The sequence below is a fragment of the Lolium perenne genome, chromosome 7 (genome assembly GCF_019359855.2).
Source record: "Lolium perenne isolate Kyuss_39 chromosome 7, Kyuss_2.0, whole genome shotgun sequence".
NCBI lineage: Eukaryota > Viridiplantae > Streptophyta > Magnoliopsida > Poales > Poaceae > Lolium > Lolium perenne.
Window position 1 is genome coordinate 292476587 of NC_067250.2, and position 26628 is coordinate 292503214.

The window sequence follows — 26628 nt, forward strand, 5'->3', positions numbered from 1 at the left end:
GTTAAAGATCTTGTGACTGAAAATGTAGAGGATGGTCATATTATTTTCTGTGAAGATGCTTCTAATATTGTTTCACATCCTAATAAACCCAAACAAGCTAGTGTTCCTATGCTATCTGTTAAAATTGGTGATCATTGCTATTATGGTTTATGTGATATTGGTGCAAGTGTTAGTGCTATACCTTATGAGCTTTACACGGAGATTATGCACGAAATTGATTCTTGTGAACTTGAAGATATTGATGTGGTTATTCAGCTGGCTAATAGAGAAACTATTTCACCAATTGGTATTGTTCGAGATGTGGAAGTTCTATGTAGTAAGATTAAATATCCTGCTGACTTTTTGGTACTTGGTTCTGCTGCTAGTGATTATTGTCCTATCATTTTTGGTAGACCTTTTCTAAATACTTGTGGAGCTATTATAGATTGCAAGAAAGAGAAAATTTTGACTAAATTTGCTGGTGAATCTTATGAGTTTAACTTCTCTAAATTTACTAAAACTCCTTATAAAGCTGATTTGCCTAGTAATGATTTTAAAATGGAGCAGTGTGCATCTATTGTTCTTGTTCCTAACAATCCTTTGCAGCAACATTTGGAGGATAGCGAGAGTGAAGTTTTTAGGAAAGAAAGAGATGAGCTTGAGGAGATTTTTCTTCGCCAACCTATTCTCAAGCATGATTTACCGGTGGAAGACTTGGGTACAACACCGCCACCAAAGGAAGATCCTGTTTTTGATTTAAAGCCTTTACCTGATAATCTTAAATATGCTCATATTGATGATAAGAAAATATATCCTGTTATTATTAGTTCTAAGCTTACAGAGTTTGAAGAAGAAAGATTATTGCAAATATTGAAGAAACACCGAGGTGCTATTGGCTATACTCTTGATGACTTGAAGGGGATTTCTCCCTCTATATGCCAACACGCCATTAATATGGAAGATGATGCGAAGCCTGTTGTTGAACCTCAGCGTCGTCTAATTCCTAAGATGAAGGATGTGGTAAGAAATGAGGTATTACGACTTCTTGAAGCTGGTATTATATATCCTATTGCTGATAGTAGATGGGTTAGTCCTGTGCATTGCGTTCCTAAGAAAGGAGGAATGACTGTTGTGCCTAATGATAATGATGAGCTCATACCTCAAAGAGTAGTTGTAGGGTATAGAATGTGCATTGATTATCGAAAAGTTAATAAAGTTACTAAGAAAGATCACTACCCTTTACCATTTATTGATCAAATGCTAGAAAGGTTATCTAAAAATACTCATTTTTGCTTTCTCGATGGTTATTCTGGGTTTTCACAAATTGCTGTTAAAGCTAAAGATCAAGAGAAAACCACTTTTACTTGTCCCTATGGAACTTATGCTTATAGGCGTATGCCTTTTGGTTTATGTAATGCTCCTGCTACATTTCAAAGATGCATGTCTGCTATTTTTCATGGTTTTTGTGAGAGTATTGTGGAAGTATTCATGGATGATTTTTCTGTCTATGGGAATTCTTTTGATAGTTGCTTGTGAAACCTTGATAAAGTTTTGCAGAGATGTGAAGAAACTAACCTTGTTCTTAATTGGGAGAAATGCCACTTTATGGTTAATGAAGGAATTGTATTGGGACATAAAATTTCTGAGAGAGGTATTGAAGTTGATAGAGCTAAAGTTGAAGCTATTGAGAAGATGCCCTATCCGAGGGATGTTAAAGGTATTCGTAGTGTTCTTGGTCATGCTGGGTTTTATAGGAGATTTATTAAAGATTTCTCCAAGATTTCAAAACCTCTTACTAATCTTCTTCAAAAAGATGTACCTTTTGTTTTTGATGATGATTGTAAGGAAGCTTTTGAAACTCTAAAGAAAGCCTTAACAACTGCTCCTATAGTTGAACCTCCTGATTGGAATTTACCTTTTGAAATTATGTGTGATGCTAGTGATTTTGCTGTAGGCGCTGTTCTTGGACAGCGAGTAGATAAAAAATTAAATGTTATTCATTATGCTAGCAAGACTCTTGATGCTGCTCAAAGAAATTATGCTACTACTGAAAAAGAATTGTTAGCTGTAGTCTTTGCTTGTGATAAATTTAGATCTTATATTGTTGATTCAAAAGTTACGATTCATACTGATCATGCTGCAATTAGATACCTTATGACAAAGAAAGATGCTAAGCCGAGGCTTATTAGATGGGTACTTCTTTTGCAAGAATTTGATTTACATATTGTAGATAGGAAAGGTGCTGATAATCCTGTTGCTGATAATTTGTCTAGATTGGAAAATATTGCTTATGATCCTGTTCCTGTTAATGATAGTTTTCCAAATGAACAATTGGCTGTAATAAAGGTGAGCTCGCGAGACAGTCCTTGGTATGCTGATTATGCTAACTTTATTGTTTCCAAGTACTTGCCTCCAACCTTTTCAGCTCAGCAGAGGAGGAAATTCTTTTATGACTTGAGGCATTATTTCTGGGATGACCCACACTTATATAAAGAAGGAGTGGATGGTATTATGCGAAGGTGTGTTCCCGAATATGAACAACAAGAGATATTGAGTAAATGTCATGGCAGTGCTTATGGAGGACATCACGCCGGAGATAGAACCAGCAAAAGGTTCTACAATCAGGTTTTTATTGGCCAACTCTCTTCAAAGATGCAAGGAAGTTTATTTTATCTTGTGATGAATGTCAAAGGGTTGGTAATATCTCCAGACGCAATGAAATGCCTATGAATTATACTCTTGTTATTGAACCATTTGATTGTTGGGGATTTGACTTCATGGGACCATTTCCCTCTTCAAAAGGTAACACTCATATACTTGTTGCTGTTGATTATGTTACTAAATGGGTGGAAGCCATACCTACAAAAAGTGCTGATGGTGAGACCTCTTTAAAAATGCTTTTAGATATTATTTTTCCTAGATTTTGAGTACCTAGATATATTATGACTGATGGAGGTTCTCATTTTATTCATGGAGGTTTTAGAAAAACTCTTGCTAAGTATGGTATTAATCATAGAATTGCTTCCGCTTATCACCCTCAAAGTAGTGGTCAAGTAGAACTATCAAATAGAGAAATTAAATCTATCTTGCAGAAAACCGTTAATAAATCTAGAAAGAATTGGGCTAGTAAATTGAAAGACGCACTATGGGCTTATAGAACTGCTTATAAAAACCCCATGGGAATGTCACCTTATAAAATGGTTTACGGAAAAGCTTGTCATTTACCTTTAGAACTAGAACACAAAGCTTATCGGGCTGTTAGAGAATTAAATAAAGATCCTAAACTTGCCGGTGATAAGAGGTTGCTACAATTAAGTTCTCTAGATGAATGGAGAAGTGAAGCTTATGAAAATGCTAAACTCTTTAAAGAAAAAGTTAAAAAATGGCATGATAGAAGGATCATCAAAAGAGAGTTTAATATTGGGGATAAAGTCCTATTGTATCGGTCTCGTCTCAGATTCTTTGCAGGGAAATTACTCTCGAAATGGGAAGGACCATATGTTGTTGAGGAGGTGTATCGTTCAGGAGCAATTAAGATTAGCTCTCTCCAAGGCAATGCTACGCAAGTGGTGAATGGACAAAGACTCAAGCATTATATCTCAGGTGATTCTTATAATGTTGATGTTGATATTATTCGAGTGGAAACACCGGAAGCTTTCATCAAAGGACAAATTGACAGTCCGCCAGAACTCGACTTTGAATAGGTAACAGTACTGGTAATGAAAAGTTCGCGATTTACTTTCCGAACATTATTTTTGCTGTTTTTGGAAAATAAGAAAAATTACGAGATCGAAACGGAGTGGAAAAGACGCACGAGGGCGTGACACCACAGGCCGGCGCGGGCCCCAGCCTGGCCGCGCCGACCTATGGTGGCACCGCCTCGTCGCCCCTTTCCGACTCTGGTTCGATCTGGTACTTTCCGTTTGTTCTGAAAACTTTTATTATAAAATCCCCCGGACCCCTGGAGGTCCGTATATCGTTTTCTCGACGTGTTTTGTTTCGAGCTGTTTCTGTCAGGATCTATTTTCAGTTTAGAGGCACCATGGTCTCCAAGAACAAGGGCAAGGAGCTTCCGGATGAAGATAATCAGGATCGTGAGTGGAAAGAAGAGGACAAGAGCGTCAAGGAAGAAGCAAAGGAGGATGAAGAGGAAGTCGAAGAAGTTCCGCAAGAGCACTCACGCACCACCATTGCAAGCATCGAAGTGGTGACAAACTCGCTCAACGCCAAGAAGAGCGCACGGATTAGGACCGGAGGAGGACTTCCCCGCCATTACCTAGCTCCAAGGACATCTTCTTCAGGCATCCACCATCCTTTCCACAATCTAATCTACAATAATCAAATTGAAAGGACTCCCAGGGCAGCACTGCCTAGCAATTGGGATATAGATCGTTCTAACAATGCAGGAAAGACGGAGCCCGAAGCTGAAGGTTGGGGAAATAACTCCAAGAGTTGGGACTCGTCGTCGGACAGACTTCTTAACCGCGTCGAGCACAATTCGGAGATGATTCGCAACCTCATATACAGGATTGATGAGCTTCAGGAGCTTATTGAGAAGCTTGTCAGGAATTCATCACCACCATCGCCAAAGGAGTAATTCATCATCGGTATTGGCATCCCCTTGGTTTGTTCCAAGCTTGGGGGAGTGCCGCGGTATCACATTATCATTACCTTTTACTTTTTACTATCAAGTAGTGTCATATCATGAGTAGGGAAGTTATCGTATGAGATGGGTTGCAGTATGGAAGTATCTCTCCTTTAGTTTGTCTATGTATCCCTTGGTGTGAGTTATCGTTATGGAATATTAATGAGAAGTCTTATCATTTACGTATTGCACATCTTATTTTAGTTTGCAATTTCTGCTATATGATTGATCTTGATTTTAGTATTGGTACCACTTTGGGAGCATTGAGTTAATCTATTTGGTTTTGGCAAACTTAGCAATGGTCAATAGCAACAACACTTTGAGTTTTAGATGAATAGAGGAAGTACATGTAGAAGATATTATTATCTTTCTTATCAGTTCTTAGCTTAGTATTCTAAAGTTAAAACTGTTTGTGCTTACAAGTAAGATGCATGATTGTTTCTATCACATGTATATTTGTTTGTTTCCCTCAATTCTTATGCTTGCTAATTAACCTTGCTAGCCAAAGACCTGTACTGAGAGGGAATACTTCTCGTGCATCCAAACCTGAACCCAAACCTATGCCATTTGTGTCCACCATACCTACCTACTGCATGGTATTGTTTGCCATTCCAAGTAAATACTTCATGTGCTACCTTTAAACAATTCAAAACTTATTACTCTTTATTTGTGTCAATGTTTTATAGCTCATGAGGAAGTATGTGGTGTTTTATCTTTCAGTCTTGTTAGGCAGCCTCCACTAAAGGACTAGTGGCTTCATCCACTTATCCTATAATTTTGCAATAAGAGCTGGCAACGGGGTTCCCAGCCCCAATTAATCAACTTTCATTAATAATCCTCTTCACATGTTTTGCCCTGATTCATCAGTAAGCAACTTAATTTTGCAATAGACACTCCTCCATGGTATGAGATTGTTGGAAGGCACCCGAGGATTCGGTTAGCCATGGCTTGTGTAAGCAAAGGTTGGGGGGAGTGTCACCCTTAAATAAACTAAAATACATGTGTAAACAAAAGAGAAGAGGGATGATCTACCTTGCTGGTAGAGATAACGTCCTTCATGGGAGCCGCTCTTTGGAGGTTTGTTTGGCGAGGGGGTTAGAGTACCCGCTACCAGTCGTTGACAACAACAAACACCTCACAAAACTTTACTTTTATTCTCTTTATATGATTTCAAAACTGAAAAAGCTCTAGCACATGATTTAATCTCTGCTTCCCTCTGCGAAGGGCCTGTCTTTTACTTAATGTTGAGTCAGTAAACCTATTTCCCTCCATCTCAAGCAAGCATTTGAGTTGTTGTGATTAAACTATTATATTGTGATTTGCTTCATCATGTTTTTACTCTTTCTTGTTTAGTACAAGTTTTACCTTGAATGAATATAACTTTGAAAGTCATCAATGATTAATATGATTGAGTATGCAAGTCTACCATAAGTTTTTAATATGAGAGCGCTGCTCAATAGATGAATATAATTTGTTAAATGTTCTCTGACCAAGAACAAAGTTTGCCATCACCAATTATGATTCCTTATGCACCTTTATTTGTGACTACCTTATACTTGTTTCAAGATTGAGTTATATGAGGAAGTTGTTTACTATAATGTCTTGTGTGAATGAATATGATGCTTCTTGTCCGTATTTTATTTATCGACTCTTCACTCCATAAACATGTGGACCTGTTTCCAGAGTTCAGTTTCGCTTGGGGACAAGCGAAGTCTAAGCTTGGGGGGAGTTGATACGTCCAATTTGCATCACTATTTTATATCATAATTTGCTGTTATTCATTGATATATTTCATATTGGGACACAATACTTATGTTATTTCATCTATTTTGCATGTTTCATGATTATTTGGAGATTGAGCACCGGAGCCAGGATTCTGCTGGAAAAAGCACCGTCAGGATGCGATATTTCGGAAGATCAACTGTGGAAGGAAGTTTTACAGAAAATCCTATTTTTCCAGATGACGGAGGAAGCCAGAAGGGGGAGCCAGGTGGACCCAGGGTGGGCCCACACCATAGGGTGGCGCGGCCCAAGGCCTGGCCGCGCCACCATGTGGTGTGGGGCCCCCTCGGCCTCTTTCGCCTCCTTTTCTTCGCGAAACCCTTCGTCCCGAAGACCTAAGCCACAGAGGAATCCTCACGAAGGGTTACAGCCGCCTCTGCGGGGCGGAGAACACCAGAGAGAAAAGAGCTCTCCGGCGGGCAGGAATCCGCCGGGGAAATTCCCTCCCGGAGGGGGAAATCGACGCCATCGTCACCGCCATCGAGCTGGACATCATCTCCATCACCATCACCATCATCTTCATCATCATCACCGCCATCACCACCGCTGGACATCGTCACCGCTGTAGCAATTTGGGTTTGATCTTGATTGTTTGATAGGGGAAACTCTCCCGGGATTGATTTCTACTTGTTATTGATGCTATTGAGTGAAACCATTGAACCAAGGTTTATGTTCAGATTGTTATTCATCATCATATCACCTCTGATCATGTTCCATATGATGTCTCGTGAGTAGTTCGTTTAGTTCTTGAGGACATGGGTGAAGTCTAATTGTTAGTAGTGAACTATGGTTGAGTAATATTCAATGTTATGATATTTAAGTTGTGGTGTTATTCTTCTAGTGGTGTCGTGTGAACGTCGACTACACGACACTTCACCATTTATGGGCCTAGGGGAATGCATCTTGTACTCGTTTGCCAATTGCGGGGTTGCCGGAGTGACAGAAACCTAAACCCCCGTTGGTATATCGATGCAGGAGGGATCGCAGGATCTCAGAGTTTAAGGCTGTGGTTAGATTTATCTTAATTACTTTCTTGTAGTTGCGGATGCTTGCAAGGGGTATAATCACAAGTATGTATTAGTCCTAGGAAGGGCGGTACATTAGCATAGGTTCACCCACACAACACTTATCAAAACAATGAAGATTAATCAACTGTATGTAGCGAAAGCACTAGACTAAAATCCCGTGTGTCCTCGAGAACGTTTGGTCATTATAAGTAAACAAACCGGCTTGTCCTTTGTGCTAAAAAGGATTGGGCCACTCGCTGCAATTATTTCTCTCGCATTTTACTTACTCGTACTTTATTCATCTGTTACATCAAAACCCCCTGAATACTTGTCTGTGAGCATTTACAGTGAATCCTTCATCGAAACTGCTTGTCAACACCTTCTGCTCCTCGTTGGGATCGACATTCTTACTTATCGAAGATACTACGATACACCCCCTATACTTGTGGGTCATCAACCGTCGCGCCGAAGGAGAAGCCGGCGACCATGTCGCAGGAGGATTGGGAGAAGGAGATGGACCGGCGACGCAAAGAAAGCGGCGGCTTCTGCGGAAGCGTGCCTGAGCTTGGGCGGAGGCCTCAACATCATCTCGAGCGCCCCGTCGTCGCCGGGTTACTACGCGGGGTACACCGCGGACGCGCCGTCGATCTCGCAGATGTGGCTGTCGCAGATGGACGGTCGCGCCCGCTACACCCCCGAGTTCGGGGACAACGCATGACCGTCGACAACAACGCGCCGTTCTCGCCGAATTCAACGGCTCGGGGACAGCGACATGACCGTCGACAACAATGCGCCGTTCTCGCCGGATTCAACGGCTCGGGGCAGCCATCGTGTGGAAGGCCATCCTCGACAAGTAAGACATGAAGATCGATTTGGAGAGGGAGAGGGTGGAGGCGGCGAAGATGGAAGCTCACGCCGCTGCCATGAAGGCCACCAACGAAGCGACGCAGCTATCGTTGGCTAAAATGTCTTAAGAATCGAAGATCTTGATGGCAGACCTGGAGAAGATGGACCCGTTGGCGCGGGCGTGGCACGAGATGTACCGCGAACGCATCGGCCAAGAGGTGATGGCGGCGCGAGCTGCGTCGGCGTCTCCCCCGGCGCCGTCCACGTTTATGTCTACCCGGCACCGTCTGCGTTCATGTCTCCCCCGGCACCGTCGACGTTCATGCCTCCCCCACCGTGGATCCTGTTGCAGCGACGGAGCTGCCGCCGACCGCCGATGAGGAAGTCCTCGAGGTTGCGCCGCCCGTGACCTCCTTCATGTGATCATGTGATCATCTGGCTTGGAAAGCTCTTTTTTTGCGCCGAAAACGGCGATCTGGTGGCCGTGTTTTGGCCCAAACTTCTTATTCTAAAACCTATTCAAATTTGGTGGCTGTGTGTTGGCCTAAACTTCATATTCGTAGATTTATATTCGAATTTCTATGGTTGTGTTTGAGATTTCAAATTCAAATTATCTATCGGGACCGTCGTATGAGGCGCAGGTGTGGGAGCGGCTCCCCAAATGGAGGATGTTGTGCCGGCGTCCCCGTCCCCATACGACTATGCCGGCGCCCCTGCCAGCGACTATTTGGGAGGCGCCAGTGGAGATGCTCTCAGCTTCTCCATGGACAGATCTACCTTGATGTGGACTTGGTCGAGGCGTGCCGCCTGGTGGTCCATTTGGTGTCGAGCCAGAGGAAGCGGTCTTCCAGGGCACAAGGCTTGCCGAGTTTCTCCAGGATTCACTTCCATGGCGCTAATGGTGTGATGAACTTGGGCACTAGGCTTGAATGGTACCGTCGCCGCACACCGCTTGTTGTCTTGTACCGAATCGCCCAAAAGCAATTTAACTCCTGACTATGTACCAGTTGTGATAATACCATTTTTTTAAAAAAAACATAATACAAACGCAGACGCTCACATATACGCGCATACACTCATCCCTACGAGCACCTCCGAAAGATTGAACCGACGGTCTTGAAATTAACGAAGTCACCATAGACTCTCGCCGTTGATGGGACCCAATCTAAGGTTGGGTGGTTAGGAGGGTGGTTGTACACCCAGCTCACCAGAGTTCAAATCTCAGGTTTAACATCTAGATGTGTTTTAAAGCTGAAATATTTATTTGGCAAGCTAAAAAGCCTAAAAAGCATCTTATACCACATCTAGTCGGTCAGGTTAAGATAATGCGTACAACTGAACTAGTGAGTACATGACCGGAGGCTGTACCTGGCTCTTTGTTTCCCCGTGCCTCCCATGCCTACAGCTCGAAATGGTACACTCTTTGCCGAAAAACAAGAGCTCGTAACTAAGGTCCCCAATGCCCTGGTTTGGAGTCTTCTTCGGATGGATTTGAATCCGAGGGGCGGAGAGATTAATAATTAGGGAGCTTGTTTCGATACAAAGTAACAGAGAAGGGAGATCCATGTATCCATGATGACTGAAGAGTGCTATATACATCCATCCGAGAAATCCACTTATATCCATGATCTACGTTGCATTCATAACCTAGTACTAGTTCTTCAGGGCTTTAGTTACCCACCCATGTGCCACCTGACCTAAAAAAATTCTCAGTAAAAAAAGAACTGAAAATCTATAATTTGTGCCGGTAGCAGCTACAGATGACGTACACTATATAAGAGGACAACAACACGCTAGCAATTTACCTTCACCTACCTCAGGCCATATGTACAAGCTTCTTTCTCATTTCTATGTTGATGCACAAGTTGAAACTAGACATCGGGAAATCTTGATCATCTACGTGGACGAAGTTTGGAAGGGGGGACACCGAAGCATCTCTTACCGATCCCTTATAATTTAGTCTCTAAAGAAAAAACTGTTCCTAATCGGTTCCCTAAATTTAACTTTCTATTTTTTGTTTTCCAAATCAAATTATTCAAAATCAAACATATGCAAACCGATTAAATAACTAAAATATAAGGATTACAAAATAAGAAATTTAAGTTTACAAACCAAATTATTGAATTGTCTATGTTGAATATGATCCACAAAACTGAAAAACAAGAAAAATAGCAAAAAAAAACAGGTCACCTTGACAACGGTTGAATTGTTGGCGGGAGAAGGAGGTCAGAACGTCGGTCGACGGGGTTGCAAGATGGCCGTCGGGGCTCGGTGGACGACGACCCACTCCAACCTCGGCCGTCGGTCGACAACAAGCTTGCCGTGGCCAAAGTACGTCGGTCAGGATTTCGCCGATCTCCCTCTCGATTCTGGTGCCGCTGTCTCTACTACAGCTAAATTACGGCATCCCCGTCCACCGCTGGCTCCATTTTGCACAAAATCAAGTTCACCGATGCTCCATTTTGCAATAAATCGAAGAAATCAACGTGGCGACGGCGCTGGAGCAACCAGCCGCGCCAGCGAAAAACTCTAAGTGGGGTGGGAGGCCGGCGGAGGTGGGGTGTCGGCTGAAGCTTTTGGTAGTCAACGGAGACATCGCCGGCGGGGTAGAGGGTGGACATGGGAGAACTCCAGTGTGGTTGGGAGAGCCAAACTTATACTCGGCGCAGCTAAGGTCGAGTATATTTAGGAGACTAAGCAGCCGACTCTTTTTTTTAGTAAAAACATAAGGTGACGTATCCTATGCATCCCAACGTTTTGTGTATCCGTGCATCCGTCAATCCCAACCCTTTGATCCAAATCGTATGCACACCATTATAACCATAGCAAATTTGCAGTAACACGCCCGCCTATTCCCTAAGTTGCTCTATGTTTACAAGAAACACCCTTTGACGGTTTCTATTCTTCCTAGATCGACTAGACATCTCACATCGGTCGAGGCCAGACACAACGCGGCGGCCGGCGACGAGGCATGAAGAGGCTGCGGACAGCCGGATAGCATATAAGGGCATGAGCAATGGAGGCAGCTGTCCAACTAGGCTTGGATAAAACTTTTGACATATGCATGCCATGTTATGGTCCCATTAATATGTCTTTCTCTCAAAAGCTGATTTGGTTTTTCTCTTTCTCTCTCACATTTTCCACTTTATGGCTGAAGAGGTTGCCTCCTGATGAAGAGGCTGCCTCCTCATCCGAACCTAATTTGGACCACCCGAACCAAGATAAAGCTGCGAGGCAACACTCCTAGGGCTATGCATTGGGCATGCCCTAACGTGGCGACCGGCGAGGCGACTGCGTAACGTGGCTTGCAGCGGCGGCGGGGTGCGGAGAGCACATAACGCGGCGGACCACCACCCAGCACGGCAATCGCGCCAACGGCTACGGCAACACATGCGGCTGGTGGCGAGCGCCAATGGAACCATACGGCTAAGGGCTCGTCGCTCGTCAACATTCAACATCACGTCTTAGGCCAAATCTTAGCACACCCAGGCCAGCGCATGCGTGTACGATCATGTCTTTCTGCATGTTGATGTCTTATCTGATCTCCTCTAATCGGCGGCCGTCGCACAAGATGTGTGTTGTGGTCGCCGGCCACCACATTCTATGGATCGCCGACCGCACTCTGTTAAATCTGTTTTCGTTTCCAGATCTCGGCCACCGCTAGCTGCCGTGTTGTCTTGTGGCCGGCGGCCGCCGGCGGCCGCGTTGTGATCATACATCAGCCATTGCCAGGGTCTGGTGTAGATCGATTAGAATATAAATGAAGACTTTGTTTCCAGCGGGCGTGTAAGTGCAAATTAGCCACGTCTTTTTTTTTTTTTTTTGACAATCAATACCACATATATTCATAGCAACAAATAGTACATGGTAGAGATACATGAACTGACTCCAACGATTACAAAATAAAGTCTAAAAGATAATAACAAATCTTCGAGGTCTTCAATTTCTTTCTTCTTCCAGAACACAATCTTGTACTCTTCTGAAGGCAGCCAAAGATAGATAACGAACCATAGACCTGTAGATACTGACGAAAGTTCTCCCATAATTTTTTGAGCCGCAATGCCAAGGTTGCGTGCACGCACACAACCATTAAAGCAGTCATACAACATCGGCAAGAGTACCAACACCAGTATATCAGGGAATAATAACCGACTAGCTTTGTCGTCGTCGATGGAGAGCCGAGAGTACGAATCACCATTGTCGAGGACGTAGCAGCCGGGACAAAAACTGCGAGGATAATCCTCCTCGCGGCAACAACGACAAAAGATCCAAAATCGATCTGGCGAAGCAAGATCTGAAGATCCATACCTAGAAAATTGTGATTCTTCAACACCACCACCGACGCCGGGAAGAAGATCACTTATTGCAGACGATGCCATCTCCATTGAGGGGAAACCAACAAGAAGGCGGCTACCAAAATCCTAACATAATCTAATGAAAACAATACTTTTATTCGCAACTCCACGTATAGATCGGAATAACATTCAGTTTTTTATCTACTCGCTGTCCAAGAACAGCGCCTACAGCAAAATCACTAGCATCACACATAATTTCAAAAGGCAAATTCCAATCAGGAGGTTCAACTACAGGAGCAGTTGTTAAGGCTTTCTTTAGATTTTCAAAAGCTTCCTTACAATCATCATCAAAAACAAAAGGTACGTCTTTTTGAAGAAGATTAGTAAGAGGCTTTGAAATCTTGGAGAAATCTTTAATAAATCTCCTATAAAACCCAGCATGACCAAGAACACTACGAATACCTTTAACATCCCTCGGATAGGGCATCTTCTCAATTGCTTCAACTTTAGCTCTATCAACTTCAATACCTTTCTCAGAAATTTTATGTCCCAATACAATTCCTTCATTAACCATAAAGTGGCATTTCTCCCAATTAAGAACAAGGTTAGTTTCTTCACATCTCTGCAAAACTTTATCAAGGTTTCGCAAGCAACTATCAAAAGAATTCCCATAGACGGAAAAATCATCCATGAATACCTCTACAATACTCTCGCAAAAACCATGAAAAATAGCAGACATGCATCTTTGAAAAGTAGCAGGAGCATTACATAAACCAAAAGGCATACGTCTATAAGCATAAGTTCCATAGGGACAAGTAAAAGTGGTTTTCTCTTGATCTTTAGTTTTAACAGCAATTTGTGAAAACCCAGAATAACCATCAAGAAAGCAAAAATGAGTATTTTTAGACAATCTTTCTAGCATTTGATCAATAAATGGTAAAGGGTAATGATCTTTCTTAGTAACTTTATTAACTTTTCGAAAATCAATGCACATTCTATACCCTACAACTACTCTTTGAGGGATGAGCTCATCATTATCATTAGGCACAACAGTCATTCCTCCTCTCTTGGGAACGCAATGCACAGGACTAACCCATCTACTATCAGCAATAGGATATATAATACCAGCTTCAAGAAGTTTTAATACCTCGTTCCTTACCACTTCCTTCATCTTCGGAATTAGACGACGCTGATGTTCAACAACAGGCTTTGCATCATCTTCCATATTAATAGCATGTTGGCAAATAGAAGGAGAAATCCCCTTCAAATCATCAAGAGTATAGCCAATAGCTCCTCGGTGTTTCTTCAATATTTCCAATAACCTTTCTTCCTCAATCTCTGAAAGCTTAGAACTAATAATAACATGATATATTTTCTTATCATCAATATGAGCATATTTAAGATTATCAGGCAAAGGCTTTAATTCAAAAATAGGATCTTCCTTTGGTGGCGGTGTTGTACCCAGATCTTCCACCGGTAAATCATGCTTGAGAATAGGTTGGCGGAGAAAAATTTCCTCAAGCTCATCTCTTTCTTTCCTAAAAACTTCACTCTCGCTATTCTCCAAATGTTGCTGCAAAGGATTATTAGGAACAAGAACAATAGATGCACACTGCTCCATTTTAAAATCATCACTAGGCAAATCAGCTTTATAAGGAGTTTTGGTAAATTTAGAGAAGTTAAACTCATAAGATTCACCAGCAAATTTAGTCAAAATTTTCTCTTTCTTGCAATCTATAATAGCTCCACAAGTATTTAGAAAAGGTCTACCAAAAATAATAGGACAATAATCACTAGCAGCAGAACCAAGTACCAAAAAGTCAGCAGGATATTTAATCTTACCGCATAAAACTTCTACATCTCGAACAATACCAATTGGAGAAATAGTTTCTCTATTAGCCAGCTGAATAACCACATAAATATCTTCAAGTTCACAAGAATCGATTTCGTGCATAATCTCCGTGTAAAGCTCATAAGGAATAGCACTAACACTTGCACCAATATCACATAATCCATAATAGCAATGATCACCAATTCTAACAGATAGCATAGGAACACTAACTTGTTTGGGTTTATTAATATGTGAAACAATATTAGAAGCATCTTCACAGAAAATAATATGACCATCCTCCACATTTTCAGTCACAAGATCTTTAACTATTGCAACAGCAGGTTCAACTTTTATTTGTTCTTCAGGTTCTATAGGTTTCTTTTCACTTTTATGAACCGCACTATTTATAACAGAGTACTCCTTCATTTTAGCAGGGAAAGGAGTTTTTTCAATATAAGCTTCAGGAATAACATGATCAGCAGTTTCAACTACAACGCATTTATTAATAGATGAATCAATTTTATCTTTATACGGTTCATGATACTTATCAAAATTCTTCTTAGGCAATTCATAATGAGAGGCAAAAGCTTTATAAAGATTTGCAGCAACTTGAGAATCAAGACCATATGTAGCACTCATATTACGAAATTTATCAGTATCCATAAAAGCTTCAATGCATTTATAATCATAAATTATACCTGATTCTCTATCCTTGTCGTTCTCCCAACCTTCAGTATTTTCTTGGATCCGATCAAGAAGGTCCCTTTTAAACTCTTCTTTGTTGCGTGTAAATGATCCAGAACAAGAAGTATCCAAAGAAGGTCTTGTCTTGAAAAGAAAGTCTTGCATAGAAATTATCAATAATAACATTACCAGGAAGCTCATGAATGGGGCATTTGAGCATTAAAGACTTCAATCTCCCCCAAGCTTGGGCAATACTCTCTCCATCATGAGGCCAAAAATTATATATGCGATTCCGATCCTTGTGAATTTCACTTGGAGGATAGAACTTAGAATAAAACCGGGGCACAATATCATTCCATTCAAGAGAATCCCCATTATCCAGTAATTTATACCAATGCGCCGCCTTACCAGACAGCGATATAGAGAATAGTTTCTTCCTCACTTCATCCATAGCAATACCTGCACACTTGAATAAACCGCATAATTCATGTAAGAACAATAAATGATCTCTAGGGTGGACAGTTCCATCCCCTTCATAGCGGTTATCCATAACACGTTCAATAATTTTCATAGGTACTTTATATGGTATCACTTCCTCACCTGGCGCCTCATCCACTACCGTTGCAGTAGTAGTAGAGTTCCCAAATAGAAATTGAAGAGAAGATCTCTCCATAATGACTTATAGCAGCAGGCAGAAATAAAATCAGCACAAACAGTAAAGGTTTTCCTTACCAATTCCACTTACCAATAGCGCTTCACTCCCCGGCAACGGCGCCAGAAAATAGTCTTGATGACCCACAAGTATAGGGGGTCTATCGTAGTATTTTCGATAAGTAAGAATGTCGATCCCAACGAGGAGCAGAAGGTGTTGACAAGCAGTTTCGATGAAGGATTCACTGTAAATGCTCACAGACAAGTATTCAGGGGGTTTTGATGTAACAGTTGAATAAAGTACGAGTAAGTAAAGTGCGAGAGTAACAATTGCAGCGAGTGGCCCAATCGTTTTTAGCACAAAGGACAAGCCGGTTTGTTTACTTATAATGACCAAACGTTCTCGAGGACACACAGGATTTTAGTCTAGTGCTTTCGCTACATACGGCTAAATAATCTTCATTGTTATGATAAGTGTTGTGTGGGTGAACCTATGCTAATGTACCGCCCTTCTTGGACTAATACATACTTGTGATTATACCCCTTGCAAGCATCCGCAACTACAAGAAAGTAATTAAGAATAAATCTAACCACAGCCTTAAACTCTGAGATCCTGCTATCCCTCCTGCATCGATATACCAACGGGGGTTTAGGTTTCTGTCACTCCGGCAACCCCGCAATTGGCAAACGAGTACAAGATGCATTCCCCTAGGCCCATAAAGGTGAAGTGTCATGTAGTCGACGTTCACATGACACCACTAGAAGAATAACACCACAACTTAAATATCATACCATTGAATATTACTCAACCATAGTTCACTACTAACATTTAGACTTCACCCATGTCCTCAAGAACTAAACGAACTACTCACGAGACATCATATGGAACATGATCAGAGGTGATATGATGATGAATAACAATCTGAACATAAACCTTGGTTCAATGGTTTCACTCAATAGCATCAACAACAAGTAGAAATAGATACCGGGAGAGTTTCCCCTATCAAACAATCAAGATCAAACCCAAATTGCTACAGTGGTGACGAGGTGCTGCGGTGGAGATGGCGGTGATGATGATGAAGATGATGGTGATGGCGGTGGAGATGATGTCCAGCTCGATGACGGTGACGATGGCGTCGATTTCCCCCTCCCGGAGGGAATTTCCCCGGCGGATTATTCCTGCCCGCCGGAGAGCTCTTTTCTCTCTGGTGTTCTCCGCCCCGCAGAGGCGGCTGTAACTCTTCGTGAGGAACCCTCTGTCGCTTAGGTTTTCGGGACGAAGGGTTTCGCGAAGAAAAGGAGGCGAAAGGGGCTGTGGGGCCCCCACACCACATGGTGGCGCGGCCAGGCCATGGGCCGCGCCGGCCTGTGGTCTGGCCCCACCTTGGGCCCTCTCAGCTCCTCCTTCTGGCTTCCTTCGTCATCTTGAAAAATAGGATTTTTGGTATAATTTCCTTCCACAGTTGATCTTCCGAAATATTGCGTTCTGACGGTGCTTTTTCCAGCAGAATCCTGACTCCGGTGCTTGATCCTCCAATAATGATGAAACATGCAAAATAGATGAAATAACATAAGTATTGTGTCCCAATATGAAATATATCAATGAATAACAGCAAATTATGATATAAAATAGTGATGCAAATTGGACGTATCAGCTCTTTTCACAGAACCCGCTCACATGGCATCAGGTGGAAAGGGTTCTCACCTGAAGGCGCGCTCGATGGAGTGGACCTGTCCGCCCCGTCAGAAGAACGCACCAGGTCTCTGCGTCAGGAGATTAACTTCATGGTAGCTCATTCGCTACACCGCCATTCTGAGAGCCTGGTGAACACTTTGGAGCGTGTCGCTCTTCGGGTGATCCAGGAAATCATGAGGCATCAGTACTCTCCGTCAGGACCAGCTCTAGGGACTCACCAAGGAGAGACGCCACTCCAGTCCCGACCGCCGCTGCCATTCGCGTTGGCAGCACCAGAAGTGCCGAATTCACCGGCATACGCCATTGACATGGTGGAATGCACGTACCCTGGGAGGTGCCAGCCAAGATTCTCGTTCAACATCAACATGGTAGGACTTGGGCGCCACCCTGGTAAGGACAGAGACGAGGGCAGCTGCTCTCATAGCGAGGACAAGGAGGAAGCCGTTCCACGCGATCGGCTCCGACACTTCCAAAAAATCCTGGTTACAATCAAGATGAAGGCCGATTCCAGCAATCGGCCCATATTATCCTTACCACACGTTCTCCCTGTATTTAGTGTCGACCTCACAGGTGACGGAAAGCTAGGGTATGGGTTTACATCGGCTGATGAGCTAGAAGAAGTCGACATCGGTCCTGGGGATAAGCCGCGACCAACTTTTATCAGCAAGAAGTTAGATCCACATCTTAGGGGTCAGATGATAGCTCTGTTAAAAGAATACCCAGATTGCTTTGCATGGGATTACACAGAGATGTCTGGGTTAGACAGGAGCATCATTGAACATCGGCTCCCCCTTAAGAAGGGATTTCGGCCGTTCCAACAACGAGCACGTCAGATGAAGGCCGAAATTCTGGAAGAGGTCAAGAAAGAGATCGAGAAGATGTTGGCCGCTGATGGCGTGTATTTCACACGTTCGTTGGGCAACCCCAAGAGGAAGGTATGATGCGCACAGCAGCAAGTTTTCCCTCAGAAAGAAACCAAGGTTTATCGAACCAGGAGGAGCCAAGAAGCACGTTGAAGGTTGATGGCGGCGAGATGTAGTGCGGCGCAACACCAGGGATTCCGGCGCCAACGTGGAACCTGCACAACACAACCAAAGTACTTTGCCCCAACGAAACAGTGAGGTTGTCAATCTCACCGGCTTGCTGTAACAAAGGATTAACCGTATTGTGTGGAAGATGATTGTTTGCAGAAAACAGTAGAACAAGTATTGCAGTAGATTGTATTTCAGTAAAGAGAATTGGACCGGGGTCCACAGTTCACTAGAGGTGTCTCTCCCATAAGACGAACAGCATGTTGGGTGAACAAATTACAGTTGGGCAATTGACAAATAAAGAGAGCATGACAATGCACATACATATCATGATGAGTATAGTGAGATTTAATTGGGCATTACGACAAAGTACATAGACCGCCATCCAACTGCATCTATGCCTAAAAAGTCCACCTTCAGGTTATCATCCGAACCCCCTCCAGTATTAAGTTGCAAGCAACAGACAATTGCATTAAGTATGGTGCGTAATGTAATCAACAACTACATCCTTAGACATAGCATCAATGTTTTATCCCTAGTGGCAACAGCACAACACAACCTTAGAACTTTCTGTCCTTTGTCCCGGTGTCAATGCAGGCATGAACCCACTATCGAGCATAAGTACTCCCTCTTGGAGTTACAAGCATCTACTTGGCCAGAGCATCTACTAGTAACGGAGAGCATGCAAGATCATAAACAACACATAAGCATAACTTTGATAATCAACATAACAAGTATTCTCTATTCATCGGATCCCAACAAACGCAACATATAGAATTACATATAGATGATCTTGATCATGATAGGCAGCTCACAAGATCCGACAATGATAGCACAATGGGGAGAAGACAACCATCTAGCTACTGCTATGGACCCATAGTCCAGGGGTAGACTACTCACACATCACACCGGAGGCGACCATGGCGGCGTAGAGTCCTCCGGGGAGATGATTCCCCTCTCCGGCGAGGTGCCGGAGGCGATCTCCTGGATCCCCCGAGATGGGATCGGCGGCGGCGGCGTCTCTGGAAGGTTTTCCGTATCGTGGTTCCCGCATGCGGGGGTTTCGTCACGGAGGCTATTTGTAGGCGGAAGGGCAGGTCAAGAGGCGGCACGGGGCCCCACACCACAGGGCCGCGCGGCCAAGGGGGGCCGCGCCGCCTAGGGTGTGGCCCCTCGTCGCCCCTCTTCGTCTCTCCTTCGGACTTACGGAAGCTTCGTGGAAAAATAGGCCCACAGGCTTTGATTTCGTCCAATTCCGAGAATATTTCCTTACTAGGATTTCTGAAACCAAAAACAGCAGAAAAAACAGAATCTGGCACTTCGGCATCTTGTGAATAGGTTAGTTCCAGAAAATGCACGAATATGACATAAAGTGTGCATAAAACATGTAGATAACATCAATAATGTGGCATGGAACATAAGAAATTATCGATACGTCGGAGACGTATCAGCATCCCCAAGCTTAGTTCTGCTCGTCCCGAGCAGGTAAAACGATAACACAGATAATTTCTGGAGTGACATGCCATCATAATCTTGATCATACTATTTGTAAAGCATATGTAGTGAATGCAGCGATCAAAACAATGTGTATGACATGAGTAAACAAGTGAATCATATAGCAAAGACTTTTCATGAATAGCACTTCAAGACAAGCATCAATAAGTCTTGCATAAGAGTTAACTCATAAAGCAATAATTCAAAGTAAAGGTATTGAAGCAACTCAAAAGAAGATTAAGTTTCAGCGGTTGCTTTCAACTTGTAACATGTATATCTCATGGATATTGTCAACATAGAGTAATATAATAAGTGCAATAAGCAAGTATGTAAGAATCAATGCACAGTTCACACAAGTGTTTGCTTCTTGAGGTGGAGAGAAATAGGTGAACTGACTCAACATTGAAAGTAAAAGAATGGTCCTCTCAGAGGAAAAGCATCGATTGCTATATTTGTGCTAGAGCTTTGATTTTGAAAATATGAAACAATTTTGTCAACGGTAGTAATAAAGCATATGCATCATGTAAATTATATCTTATAAGTTGCAAGCCTCATGCATAGTGTACTAATAGTGCCCGCACCTTGTCCTAATTAGCTTGGACTACCTGGATTATCACCGCAATACATATGCTTTAACCAAGTATCACAAAGGGGTACCTCTATGCCGCCTGTACAAAGGTCTAAGGAGAAAGCTCGCATTTGGATTTCTCGCTTTTGATTATTCTCAACTTAGACATCCATACCGGGACAACATAGACAACAGATAATGGACTCCTCTTTTAATGCTTTAAGCATTCAACAACAATTAATTCTTTTCTCATTAGAGATTTGAGGATATTTGTCCAAAACTGAAACTTCCACCATGGAACATGGCTTTAGTTAGCGGCCCAATGTTCTTCTCTCACAATATGCATGCTCAAACCATTCAACTCAGTGTAGATCGCCCTTACTTCAGACAAGACGAACATGCATAGCAACTCACATGAAATTCAACAATGAGTTGATGGCGTTCCCCAGTAAACATGGTTATCGCACAACAAGCAACTTAATAAGAGATAAAGTGCATAATTACATATTCAATACCACAATAGTTTTTAAGCTATTTGTCCCATGAGCTATATATTGCAAAGGTGAATGATGGAATTTTAAAGGTAGCACTCAAGCAATTTACTTTGGAATGGCTGGAAAATACCATGTAGTAGGTAGGTATGGTGGACACAAATGGCATAGTGGTTGGCTCAAGTATTTTGGATGCATGAGAAGTATTCCCTCTCGATACAATGGTTTAGGCTAGCAAGGCTTATTTGAAACAAACACAAGGATGAACCGGTGCAGCAAAACTCACATAAAAGACATATTGAAAACATTATAAGACTCTACACCGTCTTCCTTGTTGTTCAAACTCAATACTAGAAATTATCTAGACCTTAGAGAAACCAATTATGCAAACCAAATTTTAGCATGCTCTATGTATTTCTTCATTAATGGGTGCAAAGCATATGATGCAAGAGCTTAAACATGAGCACAACAATTGCCAAGTATCACATTACCCAAGACATTATAGCAATTACTACATGTATCATTTTCCAATTCCAACCATATAACAATTTAACGAAGGAGAAACTTCGCCATGAATACTATGAGTAGAAACCAAGGACATACTTGTCCATATGCTACAGCGGAGCGTGTATCTCTCCCATAAAGTGAATGCTAGGATCCATTTTATTCAAACAAAACAAAAACAAAAACAAACCGACGCTCCAAGAAAAAGCACATAAGATGTGATGGAATAAAAATATAGTTTCAGGGGAGGAACCTGATAATGTTGTCGATGAAGAAGGGGATGCCTTGGGCATCCCCAAGCTTAGACGCTTGAGTCTTCTTGATATATGCAGGGGTGAACCACCGGGTGCATCCCCAAGCTTAGAGCTTTCACTCTCCTTGATCATGTTGCATCATACTCCTCTCTTGATCCTTGAAAACTTCCTCCACACCAAACTCGAAACAACTCATTAGAGGGTTAGTGCACAATATAAATTGACATATTCAGAGGTGACACAATCATTCTTAACACTTCTGGACATTGCATAATGCTACTGGACATTAGTGGATCAAAGAAATTCATCCAACATAGCGAAAGAGGCAATGCGAAATAAAAGGCAGAATCTGTCAAAACAGAACAGTTCGTATTGACGAATTTTAAAATGGCACCAGACTTGCTCAAATGAAAATGCTCAAATTGAATGAAAGTTGCATACATATCTGAGGATCATGCACGTAAATTGGCATAATTTTCTGAGTTACCTACAGGGAGGTTTTGCCCAGATTCGTGACAGCAAAGAAATCTGGAACTGTGCAGTAATCCAAATCTAGTACTTACTTTTCTATCAACGGCTTAACTTGGCACAACAAAACACAAAACTAAGATAAGGAGAGGTTGCTACAGTAGTAAACAACTTCCAAGACACAAAATAAAAACAAAGTACTGTAGTAAAATAACACATGGGTTATCTCCCAAGAAGTTCTTTCTTTATAGCCATTAAGATGGGCTCAGCAGTTTTGATGATGCACTCGCAAGAAATAGTATTTGAAGCAAAAGAGAGCTTCAAGAGGCAAATTCAAAACACATTTAAGTCTAACATGCTTCCTATGAAGAGGAATCTTGTAAATAAACAAGTTCAAGAAGCATAATGCAACAAGTGTAGATAGATAAAACAAGTGTAGCTTCAAAAATTTCAGCACATAGAGAGGTGTTTTAGTAACATGAAAATTTCTACAACCATATTTTCCTCTCTCATAATAATTTTCAGTAGCATCATGAGCAAACTCAACAATGTAACTATCACATAAAGCATTCTTATCATGAGTCTCATGCATAAAATTATTACTCTCCACGTAAGCATAATCAATTTTATTAGTTGTAGTGGGAGCAAATTCAACAAAGTGGCTATCATCATATATAGGAGGCATATTGTAATCATAAAAGAAAATTTTCTCCTCAATGCTTGGGGGACTAAAAAGATCATGCTCATCAGAGCCAGCTTCCCCAAGCTTAGAATTTTCCATAGCATTAGCAACAATGGTGTTCAAAGCATCCATAGTTATAACATTCCCATTAGCATGCATATAAAGTTCCATGGGTTTTTTAATTCTCTCTTCAAACACATCATGTCCTAATTCAAGATAAAGTTCATAAAGATCTCTCATATTTTTGTTGTTTTCCATTATGCTTAACTAGTGAAATAAAAACATGCATGATATTAAGTAAAGTAAAACAAGTAACTAATTTTTTTGTGTTTTTGATATAGCAAACAAGATAGCAAATAAAGTAAAACTAGCAACTAATTTTTTTTTGTATTTTGATTTAGTGCAGCAAACAAAGTAGTAAATAAAATAAAGCAAGACAAAAACAAAGTAAAGAGATTGAGAAGTGGAGACTCCCCTTGCAGCGTGTCTTGATCTCCCCGGCAACGGCGCCAGAAAAAGAGCTGTTGTCGTGGGAGGCAATTCTCTGTGGTGTAGCTTTTCTTCAGTTCCCCGGCAACGGCGCCAGAAAAAGAGCTTGATGGCGTGTATTTCACACGTTCGTTGGGCAACCCCAAGAGGAAGGTATGATGCGCACAGCAGCAAGTTTTCCCTCAGAAAGAAACCAAGGTTTATCGAACCAGGAGGAGCCAAGAAGCACGTTGAAGGTTGATGGCGGCGAGATGTAGTGCGGCGCAACACCAGGGATTCCGGCGCCAACGTGGAACCTGCACAACACAACCAAAGTACTTTGCCCCAACGAAACAGTGAGGTTGTCAATCTCACCGGCTTGCTGTAACAAAGGATTAACCGTATTGTGTGGAAGATGATTGTTTGCAGAAAACAGTAGAACAAGTATTGCAGTAGATTGTATTTCAGTAAAGAGAATTGGACCGGGGTCCACAGTTCACTAGAGGTGTCTCTCCCATAAGACGAACAGCATGTTGGGTGAACAAATTACAGTTGGGCAATTGACAAATAAAGAGAGCATGACAATGCACATACATATCATGATGAGTATAGTGAGATTTAATTGGGCATTACGACAAAGTACATAGACCGCCATCCAACTGCATCTATGCCTAAAAAGTCCACCTTCAGGTTATCATCCGAACCCCCTCCAGTATTAAGTTGCAAGCAACAGACAATTGCATTAAGTATGGTGCGTAATGTAATCAACAACTACATCCTTAGACATAGCATCAATGTTTTATCCCTAGTGGCAACAAGACAACACAACCTTAGAACTTTCTCACACTTGTCCTGTGTCAATGCAGGCATGAACCCACTATCGAGCATAAGTACTCCCTCTTGGAGTTACAAGCATCTACTTGGCCAGAGCATCTACTAGTAACGGAGAGCATGCAAGATCATAAACAACACATAAGCATAACTTTGATAATCAACATAACAAGTATTCTCTATTCATCGGATCCCAACAAACGCAACATATAGAATTACATATAGATGATCTTGATCATGATAGGCAGCTCACAAGATCCGACAATGATAGCACAATGGGGAGAAGACAACCATCTAGCTACTGCTATGGACCCATAGTCCAGGGGTAGACTACTCACACATCACACCGGAGGCGACCATGGCGGCGTAGAGTCCTCCGGGAGATGATTCCCCTCTCCGGCAGGGTGCCGGAGGCGATCTCCTGGATCCCCCGAGATGGGATCGGCGGCGGCGGCGTCTCTGGAAGGTTTTCCGTATCGTGGTTCCCGGTACTGGGGGTTTCGTCACGGAGGCTATTTGTAGGCGGAAGGGCAGGTCAAGAGGCAGCACGGGGGCCCCACACCACAGGGCCGCGCGGCCAAGGGGGGGCCGCGCCGCCCTAGGGTGTGGCCCCCTCGTCGCCCCTCTTCGTCTCTCCTTCGGACTTCTGGAAGCTTCGTGGAAAAATAGGCCCCTGGGCTTTGATTTCGTCCAATTCCGAGAATATTTCCTTACTAGGATTTCTGAAACCAAAAACAATGAGAAAACAAAGAATCGGCACTTCGGCATCTTGTTAATAGGTTAGTTCCAGAAAATGCACGAATATGACATAAAGTGTGCATAAAACATGTAGATAACATCAATAATGTGGCATGGAACATAAGAAATTATCGATACGTCGGAGACGTATCAGCCGCCGGGTTCATCAGGCCATGCAGGTATGCTGAATGGATCTCCAGTATCGTTCCTGTAGAGAAGAAGGACGGCCGATGGCGTGTGGCCATCGATTTCCGAGATCTCAACAGAGCCACTCCAAAAGATGAATATCCGATGCCTGTGGCAGAAACGTTGATCAATGCAGCTGCTGGCCACAAGGTGTTGAGCTTCATGGATGGCAACGCCGGCTATAACCAAATCTTCATGGCTCCAGAAGATATACACAAGACCGCATTCAGAGTACCAGGGGTAGTAGGCTTGTTTGAATATGTAGTCATGACCTTTGGGTTGAAGAATGCTGGTGCAACGTACCAGAGAGCCATGAATTATATATTTCACGACCTGATCTGCAAGTTGGTGGAAATCTACATCGATGACGTGGTAGTCAAATCTGTCTCCATGGAGGGACACTTGGATGATTTGCGACGCATCCTAGACCAAACTCGGAAGTTCGGACTGAGAATGAATCCAAAGAAGTGTGCTTTTGGTGTGACGGCCGGTCAGTTCCTAGGTTTTCTGGTTCATGAACGGGGAATTGAGATCGGCCTGAAAAGTCAAGAGGCAGTGCGTACCATGCAGCCGCCCACCACGAAGAAGGAGCTCCAACGTCTTATCGGCAAGATCAACTTTGTCCGACGATTCATCTCTAACCTGTCAGGACGAATCGAGCCGTTCATAGCGCTGGTGAAAATTAAATCTGATGACGAGTTTCACTGGGGGGCAGAACAGCAGCAGGCGTTTGATGAGATTAAGTGGTATCTGACAACGCCGCCTGTGCTAGTTCCGCCCCAACAAGACAGGCCGTTCTATATCTACTTATCAATAGCTGACACGTCCATCGCTTCGATGGTGGTGCAACTCTATGAGGGTGTTGAAAATGTCGTTTTCTACCTCAGCAGAAGGATGTTGGATGCAGAGACAAGGTATCCTGAGGTCAAGAAGCTTTGCCTTTGCCTGTTCTTCACCTGCACCAAGCTTCATCACATCCTTTTGACGGCAGAGATCATCGTCATATGCAAGTCAGACGTTGTCAAGCACATGCTGTCGGCCCCTGTTTTGAAAGGCCGACTTGGTAAGTGGATGTTTGCGTTGTCGGAGTTCGATCTTCGGTATCAGCCTGCGAAAGCAGTCAAGGGACAAGCGTTGGCCGATCTTATAGCTGAACGGATTAATACTAATATAGCAGCACTATCTGTACGTGCATGGGCTATGTTCTTCGATGGATCGGCTTGTGACGATGGTTGTGGCATCGGCATTCTGCTCGTGTCGCCTTGGGGGGCAACATATTCTTTCGCCATCAGGCTATCTACCCCTTGCACCAACAATGTTGCTGAGTATGAGGCAGTGCGCAAGGGAATGGAGTTGCTTTTGGAAGCCGGGGCAGAGGCAGTGGAGCTTTTTGGAGACTCGAAGTTGGTGATCTCCCAACTCACGGACGAATACAAGTGCGAGAGTGAGTCACTTTTTCCATATTGGATGGAATGTCGTGAGCTGATGACACATTTT

General features: G+C 42.8%; 1 pseudogene; it reads left to right on the plus strand.

Moving 5' to 3' along the window:
- The first annotated feature begins 7899 nt into the window (after window positions 1-7899).
- Window positions 7900-26628, plus strand: part of LOC139833976 (uncharacterized) — a 37895-nt pseudogene continuing 19166 nt past the window's right edge.